General features: G+C 51.3%; 1 protein-coding gene across 2 annotated transcripts in view; it reads left to right on the top strand.

The window, feature by feature from the left end:
• Positions 1-5,429: 5,429 nt before the first annotated feature.
• Positions 5,430-6,000, top strand: part of CTTN (cortactin) — a 33,119-nt gene continuing 32,548 nt past the window's right edge. For both annotated transcript variants that reach the window (XM_060105662.1, XM_060105661.1), the window contains exon 1: positions 5,430-5,538. The gene's annotated coding sequence lies outside the window, so the exon portion shown is untranslated. The remainder of the gene's footprint in view (positions 5,539-6,000) is intronic.

Here is a 6,000-nt window from a genome sequence, read left to right as displayed (position 1 = left end):
AACCATCTGTCTTTTCATTCTGGTAGCTTTTATGATTTTTGATTCTTGAGAGTTTGCAGTTTTACTGTATTTCTTGGTGCATAGGTGACCCTTGAGCCACTCAGGGGTTAGGGGTGCCAGCCCTCCTCAAAGTCAAAAATCTGAGTATAATTTATAGTGGGCCCTCTGTAGGCGCGGTTCCTCCACAGCCGAAGATTCAAGCGACCTTGAACCACGTGGGTCTAACGCATTTACTGTTGGAAAATAATCCACGTGTAAGTGGACCCGCAGCCTCAGCCTGCTCACTGCTTTGCATTTCTGTTCACTTTTGGTCCACAGAGGTATTCACCTTGGAGCATGGTTGCACCTTTTTGCTTTTGAAAGTTTACAACGGTTCTACAGTTGCTAGGTGGCCAGCTGGTCTTTCCCACACCCTCCTGAGGGACAGAAACAGTGCTTCAGCGGGGGAGCCTGCCACACCTTTTCCCCAGAAGTCACTCTGAAGCATGGTCTGTCCTCCCCGTAGCAGCCACAGTGGTCTTTGTGCGTCACAAAGCTCATGCCACCTTCCTGCTGACCAGTCTCCTGTGAGCTTTGGTTATTCTAATCTAGACAACGGAAGCAGTAATTCCAGCTCATTGAATGTGGCGTATGTATTATATAATTATGTAATATAATAAATATAAAAAAAATAATTCCAGCTCATCGAGAGAAAGCAGATGAGTGGTTGCTTGGGGTGGGGCGGGGTGGTTAGGAATTGATCACTAACAAGCAGGGTCTCCTCTCGGGGGGTATGAAAATGTTCTAAAGGTCGGTTGTGGTGATGGTTGCACTGAGACAGCCTGGGACCTGGGACCTGGGACCCTTTGCTGCAGTGCTTACATCTGGACAAACATCTCCTTGAGCAACAAAATACAAAGGAGCTTTAAGGGACTAAAAATAACTGCATGCATGTACAGTTGGGGCAAATTATGGACAAGAAGATACAAAAAGCCCCAAAACCCAACTGCCGCTTCTGAAGAGCCGGGAGCAGAAGCAGGGCACTGCGCAGGCCCCCTGCACACACCACGACCAAAGGGCTGGGCAAACCCCCTAAGTCACACCTCCAGCCCGACCCCAGGACACACCCCTACCCTCACCCCATAGAAGGAACCAGCTGGCCTCCCCTCGGGAAGTGAGCAAGCAAGGGAACCTGTTACTTGTTCTCGCTCCCCCCTGCTGCTGCAGGGGCCCCAGTACAGCCTTGCCTGAATTTCTTGTCTGGCCTCTGATCCATTTCTATTGATTAAGGAGGCCAAGAGCCCTGGAGGGTAACAGCACCACCTCGTGACAATACTAAAAAACCACTGAATGGTATGCTTTAAGTGGGTGTGTTGTATTTTATGTAATTATAGCTCAATAAAAGCTACTCTTAAAAAATAATTTCAATGCATAAAGCTGTTTTGAGGGGAAAATGAAATATCCTATTGGTGTTCTGAGACTCCACTTCTAATGTCGGGGTAGTCCCCCCACACCAACAAACAATTCTCAGACACCGGCAGGGCGCCTGAGAATTCAGCTCAGTTCTCACGCTACCTGCTCCGAGGTGGCGTCAGAGCCTGAAGGTTACAGATTCAGTCGCACAACTCCCGCACGCCCACTTCAGATGTCAACTGCAAGTCTAGGTTGCTACCTGCACTTCTGACTCACCGGCTACAGACTGGAGGTTCCCACGACCTCCTCCTTGGACTTCAGACACCAGCCCCAAGTGCAGGTTGTCACCTGTGCTTCTAAGCCACTGGCTATAAGTCAGAGGTTCCCAACCCTCCTTGGGGTTGATGAATTTGCTAGAGTGGCTCACAGAACTCAGAGAACCTTGTTACTTACTGATCACAGATTTATTTTAAAAGGTTATGAACTCAGGAACAGCCAGATGGAAGAGATGCACAGGGCAAGGTGTGAGAAAGGATTCAGAGCTTCCATGCTTTCCGAGCAGCATTCTCCCCAAATCTGCACACGTTCACCAACTCGGGAGCTCCCAGAACCCCATCCTTTTGGGTCTCTATGGAGGATTCGTTACACATGCACGACGGATGAACTATTGGCCATTGGCGATTAATTCAACCCGCCGTTCTTCGCTTCACCCCTCCCCAGAGCTCAAGGGTGGGACTGAAATTTCCAACCCTCTAGTCACTTAGTTGGTTCTCCTGGCAACCAGCTCCCATCCTTAGGTGCTTTCCAAAAGTCAGCTCATTCATTTAACGAGACACATTTATGCTCTTAACAGTTAGGAAATTCGAAGGGTTTGGGGAGCTGTAAAACAGGAACTGTGAATGAAGATCAACTATATATAAGAAATATACATTTGGTCATCTGAATGACCAAATACATACTTCTTTTTAAAAATTTTTTATTTTGGCCGTGCTGCGTGGCTCGCGGGAATCTCGATTCCCCAACCAGGGATTGAACCCGGGCCACAGCAGTGAAAGCCTGGAATCCTAACCACTGGACTGCCAGGGAAGTCCCCATATTTCTTATAAATCACAACATCACACTTATACTTTAAAAATCTCGCAGTGGTGTCTGACAAAGCCAGGCTGTCCCCAAATGTTAGTTCCCCTAATTCCAGGTCTGATATTTCCCTCTGCCTCTACAAGGATGAGGTCATGAGCTACTGAAGTCACTGACCCTCAACCTACCCTGAAAGGAGGTCAGGGTGGAGATCAGGAATGAGGTGCTCTGTGCTGGGGGCGGGGGGGGAAACTGGCAGAACAGGTCTTCAGATAGTTAGATATTTTCAGGAGAAGATTTTCTGAGCCCAATTTCTTGTGTCTTCTCATACCTAGAAAAGCACTAAAATTATTAACAGGGACATCTGCACCTTGTGGCTAGCAGCAAGTCTCTGTGAGAATGTGTGTTTGACTGCATGTACCCCTCCCTTCACTAAAATCATATGTATACTGACCCCCCCGACTCCACCTCTTTGGAGCAGTTCCTCAGAGCCATCTGAAAGGCTGTCTCTCAGACTGTCGTCCTCATTTTGCCCCAAATAAAACTTAACTCAACAACTCTCACGTTGTGCATCCTTTTTCAGTCAACAGGGTCAACACTTACTGGGCACTTACTGTAGGCCGGGCCCTGGGCTAACCAAGCAACATGGGACCTGCATATTACAATCTCCAGGAGACAACAGCTAGCTGCACAAACGGGGAGACCGGGGCTCAGAAAGACGGAGTGACTGGCCACGGTCACAAAGCTAGTAGGCCTTGGTGTTGGGATCTATTGTCAGACCCTCTGCCTCCAGAGCCTAAAGTCCTATATCAAAACGGAGTCTTCCCTTAGTCCACCAAGCAATTAGCTTGAGGCCTGACTGCACACAGCACTGCACTGTCCGTTGTAATGATGGAAGTGAAAACACTTCGATTCTATCCATCTGACCTCAAGGTTTTCTATGCAGACCCCGTTCTTTCCCACCTCTGTGCCTTTGCCGCAATCCCTCCCTCTTCCCGGGATGGCCTTCCTACCTTTTTACATCCTTATCCTGCTTAGTCTTAAAGCTCCTGCTCAAAAGCCATCTCTCCAGCATCACTTCATGGACCTCATTTTGACATGCAACAGGCCCCTCAAAGGTACCAAGTCCACAAAGGTATCCTCACTTTTCCACTGCAATCTTGGTGCATCTTCTCCCCCACCCTCCAACCCTTCTACTCAGATACCAGGAGTCATCCTTTTGTAAGGAAAAATCCCAGACTTTAGAATGGGCAAAAATGATTCTTAGATATTCTTTTAACAGAATGCTGAAGCCTCTGATAAACATGATTCTACAGTGTGTGTGCCTTTATTATTTTTGCCTTGATTATTCCATACCTCTGTAGAGGCAGAAGTTAACCTGTAGAAAACAGACAGCAGTGCAAATAATTTGCATCCACAGAAAGGCAAATTACCTGTGTCCAATGAAATACAACTGACATTGCCCTATGGATAGACCGGTTTTTGCAACTTCATTTCAGCATGCCTTCGACTTCTCCTCTGAACAAGTTGCAACACATTTTTGCTTCATTTATTATTAAGTGAAATAAGATCTTTGACATGTGCTCATTTTACATGCGTATGAAAATCATGATTTTATCTTTAAAAAATTATCCTTTGACCCCTGACATCTCCTTCCCCACCCCATACCCCCAGTCCATCCTCAAACCTGACAATTTAACTTCCTAAATGTATCTTGTACCTACTCACTTCTCTCCATCTTACTTGCTACCACCAGTTTGCCTGAACTGGTGGTAGCCAGTAGGCTACTAGGATCCTACCTGGCCCTCTTCCCATCCACTCTCCACCCAGCAGCCAGAGGGATTTCATTACAGTTCAAACTGTATGATGTCTGCCATCTGCTTAATCTCCTCCAAGGACTTCCTGTTTCTTCTAGAATAAAGACTAAGGTCCTTGCTGTGCCCTCCCAATCTCTACATGACCTGGCCCCGTCTGGCCCCACTACCCTGCTTCATCACCACACTTCTGCTGCACTGAACTTCCTTCAGTTCCCATGTGGCAAGACCTTTCCTGCCTCAGGGCCTTCGCACAGGCTCTTTCCTTGCCTGGAAAAATTTTCCCTTCTTACCTTGTTTACTTCTGTTTGGCCTTCAGATCTTAGCACAAATGTTAATCGCTCACAGAAACCTCCGATCTCCTGGATGAGCTCGGGTCCCATCTTCTCCCCAATATAATGTCATGACCTTTGACTTCTTCTATAGCATATACCTTGTTTCCTAAGTATATACCTATTCGATTAATGCCTGACCCCTCTTCTAGGCTGAAAGGTCTCTGAGGGCAAGGACCACGTTTATTCTGCTGACCTCTATTCCTGACACATATCTGGCCTTCTCTGGATGGACAGGTGGATGGATGGGTGGGTGGATGGATAGGTGGGTGAATGGATGATGGATGGAAAATGGATGGAGAAGATGGATGGATGGATGATGTACGTATGGGTAATGGATGGTCACATGGATGGATGAGGAGGGCGCTATTCCTTCCAGGTAACTGGCCGTCACAGTTACCTCCTGTGTCCTTAGGGCTCAGCGCACTTGGCATTGTCCCCTTTCTCGGCTCATTTTCCCTTTGTTCCCTCGGGCTGTGCTATGAATTCAGTATGACCACCTTGGATTGTGTGCATCTGAGCACAGTCTGGCCCGCGCACGGTGGGCCTAAATATACTCCGTACAGTCATCTAACTTTTAAGCATGCTTTGCAGGCTGGCACCTGGGCGGAGCTCGCGCCTGCGCCAGCGGGGGGCGCTTCCGGCGCCACGTGGACGAGGGAAGCGGCAGGGACCGCGGGCCGGTCAGCCGGGGTTGGACCACGGCTCCCACCCCGCTGTCTCAGCAAGGCCGCAGGTCTCTGACCGGGCGGGGGCGGGGCGTGCCGGAGGGGGCGCGGCCTCGGGGACCCGGATGCGGCCCCGCCCCCGCCCGCGGAACCGGAAGTGGAGAGGGGCGCCTAGGAGCAGCGGGAGCGGCGGGAGCGGGGGGGCGCGCCGGAGACAGGGCGGAGTTGGGCCGGACCGGAGCGACCCCAGCGGTGGTGAGCGAGCGCGCCTTCCGCCAGGCGGGGAGGGCCGGTTCCTCAGTTGCGGTCCCGGGGCGCCGCCGGGTCCTGAAACGGGAAGGAAGCGGCGGCGGCGGCGGTCTCGCCGCATTTCCGCTCGCGGTTTCGGGCGCGGGGGGAGCGCGGGCGAGGCTTCCCGGGGCAGGGGGCTGAGGTCGGAGAGAAGGGGATGGGCTGGCTGGGGACTGAGGGAGGGGCTGGGCCGGAGGGAAAGGCTGAGGTCAGAGGAAAGGGGGCGGGTTGGGGGAAGAGGAAGGGGTCGGGGCCTGAGGGGGAAGGGCACACGGTTCTGAGCGGTTGGGGGCGATGGAGGGGGAGGGGCCCGGGGCTGCGGGCAGGAAGGGGGAGGAGAGGGACCAGAGGCGGAGGGGTCCGGGGTATGAGGGGAGGTTGCCCGAGTCTCTAGGAGGAAGGGGCCAGAGGGCCGAGGGGGTCTAG

Source organism: Mesoplodon densirostris, chromosome 7 (genome assembly GCF_025265405.1).
Source record: "Mesoplodon densirostris isolate mMesDen1 chromosome 7, mMesDen1 primary haplotype, whole genome shotgun sequence".
Lineage (NCBI taxonomy): Eukaryota > Metazoa > Chordata > Mammalia > Artiodactyla > Ziphiidae > Mesoplodon > Mesoplodon densirostris.
Note: the sequence above shows the minus strand (reverse complement) of the source record. Positions and strands in the feature narration are given on the sequence as shown.